The sequence below is a fragment of the Physeter macrocephalus genome, chromosome 7 (genome assembly GCF_002837175.3).
Source record: "Physeter macrocephalus isolate SW-GA chromosome 7, ASM283717v5, whole genome shotgun sequence".
NCBI lineage: Eukaryota > Metazoa > Chordata > Mammalia > Artiodactyla > Physeteridae > Physeter > Physeter macrocephalus.
In genome coordinates, this window is record NC_041220.1 from 105,477,387 (window position 1) to 105,497,641 (window position 20,255).

General features: G+C 43.4%; 1 protein-coding gene and 1 long non-coding RNA gene across 15 annotated transcripts in view; one reads left to right on the top strand and one right to left on the bottom strand.

The window, feature by feature from the left end:
• Positions 1-17,669, bottom strand: part of LOC102980905 (uncharacterized) — a 55,936-nt gene extending 38,267 nt beyond the window's left edge. For 4 of the 5 annotated variants that reach the window (XR_008617849.1, XR_008617852.1, XR_008617851.1 and 1 more), the window contains exon 1: positions 17,405-17,669. This is a non-coding gene — a long non-coding RNA (uncharacterized lncRNA). Of the gene's footprint in view, positions 1-15,669; positions 15,690-17,404 lie in introns of all 5 variants that reach the window. The other variant, XR_008617850.1, reaches the window with a different exon arrangement.
• Positions 17,670-18,011: 342 nt separating this feature from the next.
• HS3ST1 (heparan sulfate-glucosamine 3-sulfotransferase 1) overlaps positions 18,012-20,255 on the top strand; it is a 30,326-nt gene continuing 28,082 nt past the window's right edge. For 6 of the 10 annotated variants that reach the window (XR_008617854.1, XR_008617853.1, XR_008617856.1 and 3 more), the window contains exon 1: positions 18,143-18,319. The gene's annotated coding sequence lies outside the window, so the exon portion shown is untranslated. Of the gene's footprint in view, positions 18,433-20,255 lie in introns of all 10 variants that reach the window. The other 4 variants (XM_007106580.3, XM_055086141.1, XM_055086139.1 and 1 more) reach the window with 4 other exon arrangements.

Here is a 20,255-nt window from a genome sequence, read left to right on the forward strand (position 1 = left end):
TCAGTTCATATTTTAGCCACTTTGGGTGGGGGTTAGAGGAGGGGGATATAAAATAAAAAAGATACTTTCCCTTCTTTGAGAAAGATTACCCTCTGGTAGGATGGACAGACATACTTACAGCTAGCAAGGCATCTACATCCACTTAAAGGCTATGGGGATGCAGAAGAGAGTATTGAAGGAGTAAATGGTAAATCTTGGAGACCTGGTGATAGAGGAAGCCTTTAATCTAGGCCTTAAATGTATTATAAGCCAAAAAAAAAAAAAAAAAAAGTCCTTGCAAGGTGGGTACTTAAAAGAGAATATCTTGGAGAAAGAAGCACCTGATTCTGAGGCCCTGACCTCATTTTTCAGATTCTCCTTTGCTTTGCATCCCTTTCTGGTTCCAACTATCACCATCCCGCTGGCCTTAGAGGGTAGTAATCTTCAAATAGTCTGGACCAGAAAGAAAAGACCTTTCTATTAACTCCCCACTGTACAGCTGAGGCCAGGCTGGAATTAAAAATAATGGAAATCAATAAGCCTTTTACTAAATGCTCAGGAGCAGAAACAAGGAAATAAACAGTCCTATAATATCAAAACTTTGTCTAAGAGGGCTGCTCCTTGCACACAGGATCCCTGGGGAAAGGGCATCATGCCTGATGCCTTCTCTTCTTAGACCCTAGTCTCCCTTGAGATAGTGGATATCTATTTTCATCCCCACCTGTTATCTGGACTCCTCAAAGTCTAGACAGGAGAGGGAGAATAGTCTTCCCTGGATCTGGTGCCTGTCCTTTCAGGTCTGGCCTTGTATGTTCTAACTCACCTCTCCTCTGAGTAATTAGAAGTGATTGACCTTCTCCTCTGGACTTTCATTTCTTTATGGGCTTTTAAAGAACACCATGGCTACCTTGTCTGAAATCAAGTCTGGACACTGCCATGAATTAACTGCATAAATTTGATCCAGGCATTTGACCTTTCTGAGGTTCTGTTTTTCTGTTGGAAAAATTAAGGGCTGGAATGAGTGGTTAGCTCAGTTCCATCTCTGATCTCTCTATTATTCTAAGGCCATCCGTGGACATGACTCAAGTTGCTCGTAGCATATGTTTTTCCTCAGCAGTAATACATTACGGGAAATTGCCTGAACCTGAAAGGTCAAGTCTATGAGGAGGGCCTGTGTCCCTAAGCTCAAAGACTGCTTTGCTTTTAAAGAACAAGATTGGGTGAGTAGAACGTGGGCTCTTGGATTCTCTATCTCTATATACATAGTATTTAAAGTACGTTAGGTCTAAAGAAATCCAGGAGCCCTTTCTATCTCTGGTAAGCTCAATTGCATGTAAAAACAGCATGGCTGATATAAACACAAAGGCCCATTCATCAGCTTCTCTCTCAGGCTGCAGCGTCCAGTCTCTGAGATGACAAGCAGGATTCAAGCACTTTCCCAGGAACTAAAAGCCACGGCTGGGTCATACCAATGGGCCATCAGCACGTATATACAAATGACTCTTAGCCAACCACTGGTACTCACAAGTTCCTTTTTATATGTGAAGATATACACAGAATTTTCATATGATGATGATAATGATCAGGTTTATGCTCAAAGAGGAAAAGAACCCCAGTGGAAATAACAAAATGGCTTGAGGTGACCCCACTGACATCAGCAATATCTAAGATTGTATTGAAGGTTATACTATTGCCTGGAGGATTTTCACCATTAAGCAGTCTAGAACATTAGATGCTTCTCCTTTGGTGGGAGGAGGTCTGGGAGAACCAGACCAGGAAGACATAGATATAACAGAACCACGATGGAGATTCCTCTCAAGAAAAGTACAGGAGCCATCAAAACTAGGAACTCTGCTTCAGTGGAGAATCAAAGTTAAGAGACCAGAGAGCAGGAAGAAAACTTCCAGACTCAGGTACAGTACCAAGGAATCCAAAGGTAGTCAAAGAGAAGAGTAGACCATTGAACGAGATGAAAGAGCAGAGGTCCTTTGGACAAATACTAGAAAAAAATCTCTATTGTCTGAGGTTGGCTATTAAGGTGGCCTTTTAACATCCTGGTGGTATGGTACACGGGGCTCATCAAAGATTCTGTAAGTCAATCCACCCTACCAAAGAAAGACAATGGGTGTGTGTTTTCTGGGCTTCGTGATATCCTTGGCTTCCAGCTGAATTTGGTTTCTATCACCTAAGTTCATGGTATATTAGTTACATATCCCTGAGTAACAATTTACAAGAAACGTAGCACCTTAAAACAACACACATTTATTATATCACAGTTTCTGCGGATCAGGAGTCCAGGCTTCACTTTGTTAGGTTCTCCATTTCAGAGTCTCATTTGAAAGCTGCAATGGAGGTGCTGGCCAGGGCTGCAGTCTCACTTCAAGTTTTGACCCGGGGAAAGATCCTCTTCCAGGGCCACGTGACTGTTGGAAGCATCCCTTTCTTACAAGCTGTAGGAGGGAAGACCTCAGTTTCTTACTGACTGTCAGTTAGAAACTGCTATTCTCAGTTCCTTGCCATGTGGCTTCCTCCACAGGGCAGCTCACAACATTCATGGCTTCTTCACAGCCAGTGGGGAGAGTCTCCTAGAAAGATAATATTACAATCTCATGTAATATAACAGTGTACATGCAGTCACTTGTATCCCGTCACCTTTGCCATATTCCAGTGGTTTGAAGCAAATTAGAGGATGCACTCGCGCTCAAGCAGAGGGAATTATGCAAAGGTGGGGCTACTAGGAGGTGGGAATCACAGGCGCCACTTTTGAGTCTGTCACATGTAAGTAGAGCTGCTTGTCGGTGCTGGATCTCAATATTCTTCCATTCTCCTTGAGAAATTCAGCGAAGACACCATAGGCTTGGCAATGAACTGCATCACATAGTTAACTGCAGACTGCTGGACCAGACAGTGGGGCTCTCTAATCATTCCATAGTTGATTGGACACGGTTGTTTCTCCTCTCTCTTGGCTAATAGCTGAGTTTCCATTCCCAGAAATCAAAGCTTTCCTTTTCCCAAGTAGACAGAAACCACGAACCAGATGAAATGTGGTAAAGAATTTAACAAGGAAAAGTATTTGGGTCCCCGAAACCTACCTCATAAGTTGGGGCAGAACTTGGTCATAAAGACTCGTGAATAAGGCTTAAGGGATTTGATTGATTCAATACGAGTCAGCAGTGTGATGTGGCCGCCAAAAACAGCAAAGGCTGTGTTAGACGCAGTGTAATCAGTCCAGATGGAGGATTACCCCAGACGAGATGACCTTTTCTCACTTTGTGCTACTCTGACCACACACAGAGGCTGGTGCTGATTCCAGATCTCATGTTCTAGTGGGGACATGGGGACATCCCTGAACCTGGAAAGGAGAGCCCCCAGGAGGTTGAGGAGTTGGAAAGCATGGAAGATAACAAAACAAAAGGAACAAACTCCCGAATGGAGAATAGCACTGTTTTCAAACACTAGAGGCCTGTCTTATGGACGAGGTATCAGGTGGTTTTATGTGAGCTCAGGGGAGAGAACTGATACGCTTAGTGGAAGTCCTAGAGAATCAGAGTTCTGCTGAGGGTGAGAAACATTTTCCAAAAGGCATAGCTGCCATAGAAGAGGGTAGATGCTTATTGCTGGAGATCTTCATCAAGTCGTTCAGTTATTCAACAAACTTTTATTAGTTCCTACCGATGGGCAAGCACCAAACTATGCAGATATTCAACAAAGAAGATGCATTCCCTGTCTTCAAGGAACATACCTTGAATAAGACAAGTCAATAAACAGTTTCAATGGCAGGAAGTAACCAATAACCTCCAAGCCTCAGACATTCAGTTCTTGCTCATGTCCCATGTAGGAGGCCACAGCTCGGTTCCTGGGGTTCCATGTGCCTGTTCATTCTAGAACCAGAATGAAGGAACTTGGGACAGGAGAAGAACAAGAGTGTTGGTGGAAACTTGTGACGCCTTTGAAAGTTTCCCCTCAGAGGAGACTAATCTGCTCACATCCCATTGGCTGAAGCATGTCACATGCTCAACGCCAAAGCCCATGGGCAAAATAGTACAGTCTTGCCACAGGGGGCCTTGTAAGACACAGCAACAGGCAAGTATGTATAACCCTATACAGGAAGGTGGGAGCAAATATCAGGAATAACCACACAGTTTACTATAGTACCCGCACAGTCATTCTATGGAAGTTGAGAGGACAAGATTTTGTGGAAGACGTAACCCTTTGAAGGGACTTCAAGGACGGAGAAGACTGTTTTCTTGACAGTCTTGGGCCAATCACTCTCCCTTTCCAAAATCACTCTATATTCACACATGTACTTACCATATAGGATAATACATTTCAGTGTGAATGTTTATAATTTAGTTAACTCTGGTCTAAGTGGGATGGTTTTCTTGCCTAGGGAGAGAAGTGAAAAAATAAACACTTTCCACTTGGGAAAGAAATCTCCAGAAATTTAAATGAGGTAAATGAAATTTAACAGCCGAGAGAAATTACAACTATGAAGAACTAGGTTAATCCAGGAATGAAAGGGAGTGAATCAAGAAAAAAATATAAGAAGCTGAATTTAATTAAGGGACCTAGAAGGAAGATATTAGTAGCTGTTCTCCATGAGGAATAATAAATGAAAGATTGTCAGTTTTGGTTGTAAAGGCCTAAATTATGGTCCTCTGCACACTTCCCTCCTCAAAAAATAATTTATTTAATCTATCTGTGAAAATTTCACAAATGGAAGGAGCCAAGGCAGGCTGATTATAGTCTGTTGATTTGTTTGTTTCTAAGAAATTCGATTGCCATGGCCCCTGGGAGCAATAGAGTAGAAAAGAAAAAAATATCCCTTTTTTCCAAAGTGTGGCTTGTGAACCAAGGGAAGTTGTCTGAGGCCGGGAAGGGCACTTAGCCTAAAATACTTCATTGCTCACATTGCATGTCCTTTCATTTTTAATACATTTAATTCCTGTGTTTGGGGAGTTTTTCTTTTTTTTTTTTTTTTACCCTCATGGTGCAAAATCATTTTGTTAAAACTTTTGGAACCAACATGCCAAATGCCAACTGCACCATACAGTGGCTGTGAGACAAATGCTTCTTCAGTAATTTTCAATTAAAAAGCTACCTTGTTCTCTTCAGAGGAAAAACACAATTTTAATATTTTAAAAATAGTGTGGTGATGATAATAAAATCACAACCAGCATTTTCCTCTAAAGCTACCACTGGGGCCCTGGGTGGGCCCAATTAGGGGTGACTATGGTGAGTTTCAATCTTTCTGGATGTGTAAAGTTGCTGTTGGCAAGACAATGTCTGGTGAATGGAAGTTAGAAGCTTCTTCGGAGTTCTGTGTCCACAACCTGCTAGTCATGGGAACCTGGCTGATAACAACAGGAAACACTTAGGGGAGCACTTACTGTGTGCCACATATGGTTCTAAGTGTTTACATGCATTAACTCATATAATCCTTGTGACAACATCACGTGAAGTAGGTATTATTATTATTGCCATTTTGTAGACAAGGAAACGGAGGCATAGTAACTTGCCCCAAACATATAAAGATGTTCTACAAATCAATAACAAAAAGACAAAAACACAACAGAAAAATGGGCAAAAGACATAAATAGGCACTTCGTAAAAGAGGGACAAATTAAGGGTATGGTATTAACAGATATAAACTATTATATATAAAATAGATAAGCAACAGGATTATATGGTACAGCACAGGGAATTACACCCGCTTTCATATAATAACCTGTAATCAAGTTGCAAAAATCTGAATCTGAATCACTATGCTGTACACCTGAAACTAATATAATACTGAAAATCAACTATACTTTAATTTTTTTAAAAAAAGTGAAAGTTGATCTTCAATGTTATCACCACCCCCCCAAAAAACCAAACAAACAGTAATTATGTCAGGGAATGGAGGTGTTAACCTTACTGTGATAATCATTTTGCAATATATACATATATGAAATTATCATGTTGTACACCTTAAACCTATTTATGCTATATGTGAATAATATCTCAGTAAAACTGGGGGAAAAAAGAGGATATCCAAATAGCCATTAAACATAGAAAAAAACTGCTCAATTTCATTGGCAATCACAAAAGTCCAAATTAAAGCCAAAACGGCACAGCATTACATACTCAGTAGAGTTCCTGACAGTAAACAGACTGGTGCTACCAAGTGCTGGAGAAGAAGCAGAGCCATGAAAACTCACACACTATGGGTGGGGAATGAGTCAGCCCACATTCTCTGGAAAACAGTCTGGTATTAACCACTCAGTTGGACTTTTGCAAGTCCTACGATGTAGCAATCCCACTCCCAAGTGTAGAACAACATAAATGTTTGCACTTGTGCACCAAAAACACTTGCACCAGGATATTCACAGATGTGGGATTTGGGAAAGTCCTAAACTGGAAACAACCTGAATACCATCAACAGTAGGACTAAGAAATTCCGATACTCACACGATATAATACAATTCAGCAGTAACGATGAACTTCATCTCCAAGCAATGGTGTAGATGAATTGCATAAATGATGTTGAAAGAAAGGACTGAGAAACAGAAGAATACTGGATGATGGTATGTAAATAACGTTCCAGTTTGCAAATTTAATCTCTAATTTTAAAAGTCAGGAGAGTGGGTGCTTTGGGGAAGGAGGGAGGGTGGTGCAAAGAGGAAGAGGCATGCGAGCCTTGCGGAGGTAAACAAGACCTATCCCTACGTCTTGAACCCAGTTCTTCATTCCTGGTTCATGAATTGGGTGAAAGCGAGTTTGTTTCACTACTTTCCCTTCTTCAGACTTCCATGCATCATCAGACAATATTTGTTCATTTTCTATATGAAGTGAATGTTGAAGTATTACACACTAATTTAATTTTTTAAAGCAAAGACCTGGCCCCTGTTTGTGCCTGTTCCTAAGAAATTAGAAATCCAAATATACAATAAATGTTATGTTAAATAAAGTTAAAACTAAACAACTTTAAATGCTACAGACTTAGAAATACCCTAGTAGGACAAACTGGCAATTTCAATTTCATTTTTCATTTCAGCTATTATCTACCCAGTCTTAATCCAGGAATTGCCTTTGGGTAGTGGTGTTATTATTTTGTTTTGTTTTTTCCTCTAATTTTCTGTGATTTTCCAAATTAGCTATCATGAACAAGTATTACTTTATAATCAAACAAATGCAAAAGTAAACTTTAAAATTTGGCTGAACCCTTAATACTGAGATGTGGAAGTTTAAAAGTAGCATGTAGTTCTTATTCATGTATCACTTGGGGCCTGTAAATGCTTCTTCCTCCTCTGACGTTTTCAGTAAATTCAGCAGAGAGTTTTGCCATTTGAAACTCCTCTATAGAAACCAAGCCCATGATTCCTGGATGTGGCCCAGATCCCACCTCTTTGTGAGGCTTTCCATTCTCTGACCAGTCATTTGGAAGCAGGACCCTTGATGGTCAAGCAGGACCCTTGATGGTCAAGTTAAAATGATCTTTTTCTCTGAGTACATCAAACATTTTGAGGATTAGTTCACATGCATAGAACACAGTAGTATCCATCTCTTCACTGACTGAATGATTTACTAATTAAGTACCTCAAAATTTGATTCAATGGTTTTGGCTTTCTTTATTCTTATTATAACATGTAATTACAAAGGTAATGGGAAAAATTACAGGAAAAAATGTTATAATACATCACTTAAGGGTGCCGTTTCAAAGATTTTAAGAAATAACATACTGTATTTCACTGACTTTAAGGTGTTTGTTTTTTACATTTTAATATTTGTGAAATTGGGATTATCCCACAGTTGATGGCATCTTGCCATTGTGGTCAGCCAAGCAGTGTCATGAGGCTGATGTCGCTGCCTGCTTGTTGATGGACTTGCTTGTTGCTGCAGTCAGTTTTGAAACTTGTCATGATCCCTGCCTCCTGGACTTCATACTTTCCAGTAACCTCACCCTCTACAGTATAGGCTAGACCTAGCTACTTATTTATAACAAATTGCATGTGACACACGTGACAGGATGTCACTTCTGAGGTTAGGTTATAAAAAGATTCTGCCTTCCATCTGGGGTGTGCTTTTTGCTATCTCAGATGAAGCCCACTGCCCTGTGGGGGGGCCATATGGCAGGGAACTGAGGGAAACCTCAGAATGGCCAGCGAGGAACCAGGTCCTCAGTTCAATGACCTGTGGGGAACTAAATCCTGGCAACAGCCAAGTGAGTGAGCTTAGAAGCAGATCTTCCAACTCTGAGCCTAGGCATGACTGCAGCTCAGACAGACACCTTGATTAGAACCTGAGCTACTCTGAGCTACTCTGAGCCAGAGGACCCAGCTTAGCCATCCTGACCCACAGAAACCAATAGAAAACTGTGTTGTGTTAAGGCACTAACATTAGGGTTAATTTGTTACACAGCAATATATAACTAATACACCCAACTGCCATCACTTCAATGTTATTATTATTTGAAGTACATGTGGTGAGTATAATTGTTTTAAAATGTCTTTTAGAAATACACTAAGAATTTTCATTGGAATGAAGTAAGTCAGAAAGAGAAAAACAAATATTGTATATTAATGCATATATGTGGAATCCGAAAAAAAAATGGTATATATGATCTGATTTACAAAGCAGAAATAGAGACACAGACGTAGAGAACAAATGTATGGATACCAAGGGGGAAAGAGGTGGGTGGGATGAATTGGGAGATTGGGATTGACATATATACACTATTGATACATGCATAAAATAGATAACTAATGAGAACCTACTGTATAGCTCAGGGAACTCTACTCAGTGCTCTGTGGTGACCTAAATGGGAAGGAAATCCAAACAAGAGGGGATATATGTATATGTATAGCTAATTCACCTTGCTGTACAGTAGAAACTATGCAACATTGTAAAGCAACTATACTCCAATAATTTTTTTTTAAAGATAGTATATATGCAAAGAGAACAGAAACAGGGCATTGTGGTATAAATGTGACTTCACAAAGTCAATGTCCTTATTTGTAGTAATGACCAGGAATTCTCTATTCTCTTGCAAACCAACAACAAAGTGTTTATGGGACTGTGTTCATTTTTTTGGGCTGCCGTTAATTCAGCACCACACACTGAATGGCTTAAACAACAGAAACTTATTTCCTCGCAGTTCTGGAAGGTAGAAGTCCAAGATCAAGGTGTTGGAAGAGTTGGTTTCTTCTAAGGGTCTTTCTCCCTGGCTTGTAGATGACCACCTTCTCCCTGTGACCTTGTATGACTGTCCTTCTCTGGCCTAGTCTCCTCTTCATATAAATATACTAGTCAAATTAGGGTTCACTCTAATGACCTCATTTTCTCTTAATTCCCTCTATAAAGACCTGATCTCCAAAAACAGTCACCTTCTAAAGTCCTGGGAGTTAGGACATCAACATACGGATTTGAGCGTCAGGGTACACAACTCAACTCATAACATAAGATCGTATGTTCACAGGTTCTGGGTGTTAGGATGTGGACATCTTAGGAGGCCATTATTCTGCATATATCAAGGGTGGATGATGAAAGAGAGTTTCCTTTATGCTTCAACATGCCACACCTGTGAGTGGAGTACAACTAGCAAACTTAGAATGATGTTCTCTGCAAAAGAAACACCTCCCATTCTCGCTTATTCAGAGGATAATGGCCCAGTTTGATTTCCCATGGGGTTGGGGTCTTTTCCTCTTGCTCTGTTCCACCCCTTCCTTTCAAGTGAATACAAGTCCACTCAGGAAGCAACATCAGCTCTGGTTAATGGCACTACTTGAAATCAGTGACAGAAGGAATATTCCTTGTATTCAGTAAAACCAAAATATATGTGCCACGCACTGTCAGTGGCTGTCAGCTACGTCATCTTACCTAAATCTCAAAATATTGTCTTCTAAGTACCATTGTGTGTATCTTATAGAAGAAAAAATGAGGTTCAGAGCGAAAATGTGAATAGACTTGAAAGGCAGAAAATCATACTTAGCTTTGTCTGACTCCCAAGCTTTTGCTCTTTGAGAACTCTCCTTCCCTTCACTGCTATGATTTTCAAGCAGCAATGACCTCTGGGGTAGACGCTGTCAGTTCACAAGAAGAACTGTTCCCTTAAAGGGTCTGTAATCCAGAGGCCATTTAGGGTGCTTAAGAAGGCAGATGGGTTTTGTTGTACTTTTTTTAAGAAAGGCGGGACCATCTGATTTAATTCCCTTTTATAATAATGTGCTTGCATTCAGCGTGTACTATATGCTTTACATGTAATAAGAAGAGAAGGGGGCCATTTTTATTTTCACCACTTTAGAGAAGAAGAAACTGAGGCTAAATAACTTGGGTGAAGTCACAGAGCTCATTCTGCAGAGCTGGGATCTGAACCCCAGCAATCTGGTTCTGGAACCTGCCCTCCTGGGGTATGCGATATCTCCTGAATGTTTACTTTGGAGGAGTTCACTTCATGTTCTCTTTCTAAGTATGAGTAGGGCCTAAAAGGCATAGACTATGAGCCCAATAGACTTACAATAACACCAGGAAATGACCTTGGCCATGTTAACAATTAGAGAACAGGGCAGTACATAATGAGTGCTAATTGTGGGCAAGGGATAAATGAATTAGGACCAGGAAAGAAAGAGGGTTAATCAGTTGGGAGATTTTAAATCTGCCTCCATAAGTGGCACCCCTCTTCCATGCCTGTGCAATAAAGACCAAGACAGATGAAAGCTAAATAAGTCCTTCACTACTGAGGAAAGTTACACTGGAGAATGAACCACATGAGAGCCAAAAGGGCTGCTAGCTGAACCCCAGAACTGGGTACAGTTACGTAGGGAGGAAGAGACAGCCCCAGGCCAGAACAGACCTCTCTCCCACAGGGGAGGACCCCGGAGAAGCAGCAGAGGAGTCGAGCAGGTTGGATGCTTCCTGCAGGCATCCTGCTCCCATGAGGAAGACGGGAAGAGCTGATGGAGCATCTGAAGTTATTCTTCTTTGCAATTTGCTCACAAATCAGTCCATCCATTTCCCTAGACAGGCAGAGTGTCCCTACCAACCAAAACAGCTTCCAGGAAGAAATAAATTCAGAAAGGCAAGCTGACTCCAAATAAAGAGAAAGAGCTGGCAAGCGCATTCAATCCTCCAAAGGATGTACTGACACCTTCCTGATTTTCAGCTCTAAGACGACAGCAGGTGCTGTCTCCACTTCACCCTGTATCTCCAGGGCCCACCCCTGTGCCTGGCAGAGAGTAAGAGCTAGAAAACTACCTGATGCTGGAATAAATGAACTAGTGACCATAAGACACTAGAGATGAGATCTGAAGCACAACATGAAGTCAAGGGCCCCAATGTGAGATAAAGTTTGCAGGAAATACATCTCCATAACAGCTACTATATTAAAGGGCTGATTGTATGTGGGTTGAGAAAAACAATTACACTGAGAACTGAGCTTTTAAGCCCAGAGTGAGTTTACTGAATGCAATTACAGCATGAATATTGGAATTAAATACCTTATGGATAATTCCTAGAATGTAAGTACATTTTCTAGGCATGAAGAGAACCCCAGATCTCCTCTTCTTCATTTGGAGACAGGACATAAAATCCACTGGACTCTTCTCTCTACTTTTTTAAAGTGCATACTTGCAGGTAAGAGAGGAAAGAGAGAATTACATCATAAGACATGAAAAAAACATAGAAGGACTTGATGTTCACCTGGTCCTAAATTCAGCATTGCTAGTTGTATGCCCTTTAAGAACATACTTAACTTCTCTATGTCCACGTGCAAAATGGGAATAAAAGGAGAATGTATTCGAATCTCCTAGCATAACGCATATCAATAAATGTCATGATTTTTATTTACCTCTACATACCTCCTCATTTCCCATGTTGTCTAATATATTTTCCTAACTTTGTACAAGTTAACCATTTTTTTTTAACATGGAATTCAAGCATGGTTTGATCAGGGCTCTGTCTTGATTCTTCTCTGATCCACTTGTTTTTATATCTTCTGTGTACCAGAGGTCAGAGTTTGTTTCCCTGCTGAGGTCTCTCATGGTCACAGGACAGTTACAAAAAGGAACTGAGGTATCATACTTGCAGGTTAGTCATTTTTACATTTTATAATAAATATTGTTACTAATATATTGAGATGTCAGCTTGATCATTTTAAATATAAAATGCTTTTTTTTTTCATTTAGAGCTAAGTTGTCTGAGCTTCAAAGTGTTCTTTGAAATACATATTGCTACCATAAAGGAGAAAAAATATATAAATATCGCTAGCTCTTCTGAGTGTCATTGCAAACTCTTTATAAGAAAAGTATAGCAAAAGTCAGAAAGAGAACTTGAGCATCTTTCAAGACTCTTCTCATAGCTCTGGCTCTATTTTAAATATAGAATCAAAACAAGGCTTAGAAGTGAGAAGGCAGCCCTGCCGGTTTTCACGGACAATAGGCCACATTCTGGAGGACTTCAGCGGGGACTCCGAGAGGAGAGAGCTGCTAGAAATAGCATGTGCTGCTTGAAACTGAGAGTTCAGGGTAGGATGTAAGGGTGTGAGAATCGCAGCCCAAATGTTCCTTTGACCTTCCTAGTACACAGAGAACAGGAGCACATGAGAATCGTCAGACTGAATTGTAATTTTTCTGTTCTGCTCATCTGTGAGCCCTTTTGGGTAAGGGATTACATTTTATTCTTCTCTATAAATCTCAGCCCAGGTACCTACCACAGGGATGCTATATAGGATGTACCCAGTAAATGTTTCCACTGAACCGATAGGGCTGAAGAGAGAGGAAAAGGTCCATTTTTTTTTTTTTCTTCCCCTGGAGAGTTTGAACCTCCCAGGATCCTTGAATAAGACCTAAAAGAGAGAATCAGCAAGACCTGCTCATCAAAGCATCAGTCAGGGCTTCCCTGGTGGCGCAGTGGTTGAGAATCCGCCTGCCGATGCAGGGGACACGGGTTCGTGCCCCGGTCCGGGAAGATCCCACATGCCGCGGAGCGGCTGGGCCCGTGAGCCATGGCCGCTGAGCCTGCGCGTCCGGAGCCTGTGCTCCCCAACGGGAGAGGCCACAACAGTGAGAGGCCCGTGTACCACAAAAAAAAAAAAAGCATCAGTCAGCTTTGGTCCCAGCAAAGCTGAAATCAAAGAGAGTGCCAAAATTTCCCATTGCTCTGAAGGCTTTCCAGAACTCAGCAGGGTCTAATAATTTGAACAAGGGGACCACTTTGGACCTGCAATATTGCAATTTTTGTAGCACTGATGTGTGTAATTTGGGGCAAAGTTTGACACAGGATCAGAAATAAAAGCAGTATGTTGTCTAGAGTTGTTTACCCAACACAACAAATGCACCATAAGGTATGAGTATGAAATTGGGTTTATCACACATTCTTCACCAGAATCAAGCATTCATCCCTTTGCAATATCACATCTACACAGGGCCAAGCTCTTCATTAGAAGTCATGAGAGCCCAAGGTACTTTCAGTGCTTCTCAAAAAAGTTTTAATTTCTTTTAAAATCAGAAGAAATAACAAGCTTTATATCTCAGAAAATATTTAAATAAATAAGAATAATATACTCGTCTTTACACCAATGTAGTCATGCAATATAATTTTAATTTTTAATTAATTAAGTAATTCATTTTGGTGAAGGATAGGTCCTATAAAGACAAAAGTTAGAACTAAACCCTGTAACCACATGTGCCAAGAATACATCTGATATCGGGAAGGGGATGAAAGTGCTGTTTTCAGAAAAACATCCAATAATCTATAATCACAGAGGTGTGAAACGTTTTCAAGGACATATAGATAAAGCTGGGACTTGGATGGGCTGTTGGGGAAGGCATGTGATGGGTGTGTTGATTGGAAGGAACCACAATCCTACATGTTTTCTAGATATGAGCCCCATTTTCTCTCTCACAAGCCGTCTGCTCCAGCTAATTAGCAAGTCAAAAGAAATAGAAACAATTCTAGACCTCAGCACAATCAAATTAGAGGAGTTATTTGAGGATACCATTTCCACACAGTGTAATCATACTCTCTTTGTTTTGGTCAAATGAGTGAAAATTATCTTTCAAACCCAACTCCCTCTCCTCTACCCAACCAGCTCTGTGGATGGTGGCATTTCATATCTGCTCTCATCAGTTTTACATGTGGTCTTTCCTATGAAGACAGGAACGCACAATCTACAATTAAACAATACCCATCAAACTTTTTATACAGCAAGGACCTTTTAAAAAATACATTGACTTTTAAGGTGATTCAGCACTGAGAGCCATTAGAGCCCCATCTAAATCAAGACTTGAAAAGTTTATTAAAATTTGATTTTTAACCTGATCCCAATTTCCTCTGCTTATAAAGAATCCCACTGGACTCCTTAATATTCATGCTATTAACCTGAAAGAGTCAAATGGCCATTAAGGGAGGAAAGGCTGAGGCTGTACAGGGTAGCCTTACAGATAAAATCAGGTTGAGCCCAGGAAGGTAGAGTGACCGTGGGTCCTGGAGGTGTTCCGAGGAAGCAAGCTCTCTCTTTCTCTCTCTCTCCAACTCCCCTTCTCCTGATCTCTCTCTTCCATCACATATTTGGGGAAAAGTAAACAACCAAAAATACCAAAACCAAACATAAGCAAACTATTCAAGTGTAGAGAGCATGGGCTAGGAGTCTAAGTTTTACTGGAAGGGTAGCTGCCTTGGATAAATCACTTCCTCCTCTTGGGGTCCTCATTACTCTCACTCACTCATGTCATGACTTCAAACTTCTGTGCCTTTTTTTTTTTTTGTAAAATGTGGACATCATGGTTTCTAAGAAGGTCTATGAAAGAACAAATGGTGAGGTTCATATCATTCACCTTGCACAGAACCTGGCACAAAAGCCTTGGATGAATCTCAGCTAGGGTTATTCCTGATTCTTGAACCAACACATAGGCCAGTTACTTTTGCTTCCATTTCTTTCCTGCAGCCTTTATCTTCTGCAGGACACAGTCTGAAACTTAACTGATGGCAGTGAGTCCCGGTAAAAATGGGTTGTGTCAGTCTTGTTTCTCCTTGAGATAAGATTTTCTGCTCCCTTAGGGCAGTGTTGATGTCTTACTTTTCCATCTCTTCCTGAGTACCTGGCATAATAGTAAACACATACGTACCTGGCATAATAGTAAACACATACCTACTGGGTGCTCTATAAAGACTTTAGTATCTTAGAATATGAGCAGCTGAGAGATCACCTACTAACACCCTCTCATTTTCTAGTTGATGACACCCATCTGAGAGTGACACCCACTTTTCTAGCTGACTGTTACTGTGTCTCCTATGACCATCCATTCTTACACTGATAGCTTTGAAATGGAAAAACGGAACCACATCTGACCTAAACCCTGGCTCCTTCAGGGAAGTTCAGTTTACAATCTTTTTTGAGAGTATACTGTGTTTCAGACACCATGCAAGGTTCTGGAAGAGATAACTAAATTGTACTCCCCATGTTCAAAGCACTTCTAATCTAGTGGGGAAGACAGATCTCTAAGCAGATATTTTCAGTACAGTGTTTGTGTTGTTATAGCAGAGCTGAGTTCTGGTGATACATAAACACCTGGATAGGAAACCTAACTCAGGCCCAGAAGAGGTCAGGGAAGGCTGTTCAGGAGAAATGACAAATGTTTTAGCAAAGACAAAAATGCTAAATAACAAAATAACCAATTAACTCTTTCTTAGTTATCTAAGCACAAGAATTCTCACCATCGATCAGTGAATGTTGGCTAAAATCAAAAAATGAAAGAAGCTAAAATTCCAGTCCTCAAATTCTTGCCAGTTGCCAGATCTGCCTGAGTCACTTGGTGCAAGTGAAGCTTGTAACAGAGACTCAGGGCTGGGGCCTGAGGTTCTAGTTCCCTTTTTGGACTTGTAGTGGGGAACTAAGCAGTTAACCCGACTTTGGCTCCCAGGGTACAGATGGAATCACTGATAGCCTCCCTTCGCATCTTACAAATGAGTTGTGAAATTCAGACTATGGGCACAAAAGCACTTTGAACTCTTAAGGAAAAGTAATCATGCCAACTTAGAACATAAAGCCACTCCCTAATTTGAAGAACTCATGGTCTGTGCTGGGCTTAGCCTCTGGTAGGAGCTTAAGGACACCAGTAATTGGCAAGGGTAGATCTTAAACTACCATTTGACCCGCACAGCCTCATACGTGATTTTACACGGTTTCATAGAATAGGGGGAAAAAAGCACTTCTTTTAAAGCTAATATAAATTTGAATGTTAAGGCTTTTCAAAGTGGGGCTTTAAACTGACTTCGCTTTTTCCAGTTTTACTGATTAATAACTGACATACATCATTGTATAAGTTTGACATACATCACTGTGTAAGTTTAAGACATACAGCCTGATGGTTTGATTTACATATATTGTGAAATGATTACGACAATAGGTTCAGCTAATATCCATTTTCTCATATACACACGATAAAAAGGAAAGAAGAAACGAATATAAGAAAAAATTCACTTTGTGATGAGAACTCTTAGGATTTACCTCTATTCACAACTTTCCTATGTGCCATACAGCAGTGTTAACTATAGTCATTATGTTGTACATTATACCTCTGGTACTTATTTATTTTATAAATGGAAGTTTGTACTTTTTGACCACCTTCCTCCAATCCCAGCCCCTAACCACAAGTCTGATTAAAGTGATTTTTTAAAACATAAATACATATATATATATATATTCTTTTCCTTTTTTTTTTCAACCTAAAATAGGCATGTTAAAATTAGTCTGGCTCAAAGAAGTAACCAGGGTCATTAAAACCCCTAAAAGCTTATTTTCCAAAATAAGACTTGGCCTTGGCCTCCCAAATGCTACTAGCTTTATTAGACAGCCAGATAATGTTGGTCATTATCTTGTTTTCTATTCTAAAAAGGCACTGGGTAACAACAGTACGTGAGAAAGGAGTCAATTTCCTACAGCATTAATTACTTAGATGGGAGAGTATTTTTAATCTAAGCAAAGTTAATGATGTTTTTTTAACTTAAAGGACAAATTCGAATTCTTCCAAGTATTTATCTTCCAATACTTAAGATATGGAAGAGCTCCTGAAATTTCATCTAAAATAAATTACTTTGACGCTCATCTGGCATTTTTCTTTCCTTCTTTTTTTTTTTTTTTTTTTTTTTTTACGTGTTTGCTGATCTGCCTTTGAGGGCGATTTGCTTTGGCTCGGCTAGGCAGGAAGCCCAGCTTCCCCAAGGAGATTCCAACTCCAGGCCCCTGGAAATCTTAAATCTGAAATTGAACTGAAGGCCGGTCTAGTTCTCACACAAAACTTCCCAGCTACAGGAACGCGGGGTAGGGGGCAGGGAGACCTGCTTAATTTCAGAGCTGACATTTGCAATCCCGGTGCACTAGCAAAGGCAGAGCTCAACGCTCTGCGCTCCCCTGGTGAACCGGCATCCGCTCGCGGACGCGAAACCGAACCTGGAGGGCGTGTTCATGGCGACACGGAGCGCCTGGGAGCCGACTCCTCGCGCTGATCCCGGCCCGGCATGCCCAGCCACTGGCGTCCCGGTTGGGCTGCGGTGTGTGAGGATGGCTCCCCCTGCTTCCTGGGCGGCGCAGAGAGCACCGACGCCTAAAGTGGGCACCTGCCGGGAAGCAAACCGGCGGTGCTGACGCACGTGGGAGGAGCGCAGGTGCCGGGGACCTTGCAAGGCTGGAAAGTGGAGGAAGAGGTGGGCTCGGGGTTCGGACCTACCTTTCCCTAGCAAGAGTGACGGAGTAGACAGGACTTCCCAGGTTTGCAGCGACGGCAGAGTCACCCAACCCACAACAGGCCCCACCCTCCCGGTAGCGCTGGTCCCCTCCCCAAGCCCCCATCCCCACCCCCCCAAGCCTCCCGGGACTAAAACCCGAGGAACTGCCGTGTCAGGTGGGCGGGACTGACTCTTGCAATACCTGTCGGCGGGCGTCCTCAGCCCAGCCCCGCCGCCCCGAGCGCTACGTAGCTAGCCGGTCACCGAGCGGACCCGACTCGGGGCAGCACCAGAGCGGGCCAGGCAGCAGTGGGCGCTCGCGATCCTCCTCTGCCCAGCGCGCTCTCCCTCAGCGCCCGCCTCCTCCGTCCCCTCCTCCCTCTCCTTGCTCCTCCTCCTGCTCCTCCCCTCCTCGGGTCTGATAGCCTAGCCTCGCGCCTGCAAAGTCCCCGGCTCGCAGGCAGCCACGAACCTCCGCCACTGCCTGGTCTCAGTGGGTGCCTGCGCCCGTGCCTCACCCGCCTGCCCAGGTCGTCCCGAGGCTCGCCCCGCCGGCCGCCGGTGCTCCACGGCGCTGCCCATGGCCAAGCCCGAGAGCCGACTTCGGGCGCCAGACCGGCTGGAAGGTGGCGCGGCTCAGGTGAGTGAGGAGCGCGCGAGGCGAGGGCCGTCAGTCTGGGGAGTGGCAAGACCAGGGGCCGTCGAGGTGCCCTGACCTGGCAGCCCGGACTTAGGGCAAGAGCAGAGCCCAAGGTGAGTTGAGGCTGGAGCAAGTGGAGTGTACATTGGGGGAAAAAGGAAGGAGAGGCCAGAGGTTTTCCCATCCTCCTAACCTGACTTGGTCTCTCAGCTGTGCAAGTCTTCAGGGACTGGTTTTTACAGGCAGGTATCCGGGTTTCTGGTTTGGTGGATTGGATTCTTGTTTTCCCTTACCCCCTAGCAGAGTCAGGAGGTTTGCTCCTGCCCGAGGCTTCTCTCTAGGACCGACCGTGAGGGGTATAGCAGGAGCTCAAAGCGCAGCGGAGCCCGGGTACCACTCTGGCTGAGAACTTGGGGCGCGGATACAGTCAGCAAAAAGTCAGTCTATTGAGGGAGCATGCAGGGTGGGGAAACCTTGGTCTGGTTTGCTTTTGGAGCGGAGCAGAGATGGGGCATTTCCCGAGGGGCGGGGATGCTCGGGAGGAGAGAGATCGAGGCGACAGACAGTAAGTACCCGTTTCCCCTAATGCCAGTTATGCACGGTTCTGATTTGTCGTGTTACTTTCTACTCTTTTTTTTTTTTTTTCCTGCATCTGTTTCTATTTCGAGCACCTTGGGTGGTGACGGCAGATGAAGGTGAGGGGAGGAGGGGCGCCAACCCGCGGTGGGAACGCGTAGAACCCGGCTCAGAACCTGGGGCACACTCACGGAGCCTGGTGTCTCCAGGTGCGCCCTCCGAGCCAGGCGGCCGACTGCGCGCTGCTCCCCCTTCTGGCCCCTGCCTGTGCCGGGAGCCGGAGGGCCGCTTCCAGAGCCGGCAAAAAAAAAATGGGACGGAGAAGTGAGCTGGGGCAAGAGCTGGGATGCAGGGCGCGGGGTGTGAGGTGTGCTCTGCTCCGCGGACGTTTGCCGGCTCTGTGAGTCTTGAGTCTCATCCCCTCCGCCGGGCGGGAGTCCACGCTTCCTCGCACTCCCAGTCCCCTCTCTCGGGAGGGGATTGCATCCCTCTTCCTCCGCCCTCCACTTTGCAGGACCAGTTGTATCCGTTCCTTGTCTTGCGCGAGTCTCGCTCCTCCCCCCAGCGTTGTCCGCCGGCTATTTTTATCCACTACTTGTACAGAGATGCTTTGGGGGGGATTCTAGGGAGGCGACTCCAAATCTACTGTCTTCTCGCTGCGCTCCCCGAAGCGGTCCCCTGCTAGCAGGGAGCAGCCGCGAGGAGCAGCCAAGGGATGAGGATGGAGTGCGCCCACTCCGCTTTCTGCAGCCTGAGCTCCCGAAGCCCCGGCGCCACCGGCTCGGCTGCTCTGCCCGCCTCTCGCTGCGGGAGCCGATCCCCGGAGGGTTCCTTAGGGCCCGGGCGCAGGTGCTTGACCGACTTTAGTGGCCACAGCCCTTTTACACGCAGGATCCTTTGGGTCCTACACGGGCGTTCTCGCCTTGCTGCAAAATCTTACCTTATTTTGTTGAAATGTAATTACCAACTTCCACTCAAGTGTTAATTTCAGGAATTTCATGTTAAAAAAAAAAGGAGGGGGAGATAACCCAGCTTCTGCCTCTCTGCACTTCGAAATGTGTTTCTAAAACCCAACGCCCATCCTTCGGCTTTCAGAATTATTGTTGCCTTCTGCTTTCTCAGTAATGATTGAGTGCGATTCGAATAAGCGTGACCCAGTGAAATCCCAGGAGATGGACGCTTCTGCTACAAATCCCCGAGTTACTCTTTGTGTTTCCAGTGCTTAGATTTTTGTCTTTTTTCCCTCGCATAGGATAGCAGAAATAACATTGAAATGGACCATTGTGTTACATAAGGTTTCTCCAGCGCTAGGCAGAGAAAGATCAGCTTCTCAAGGAGCTTTTCAGGGCTTCAGTGGGTC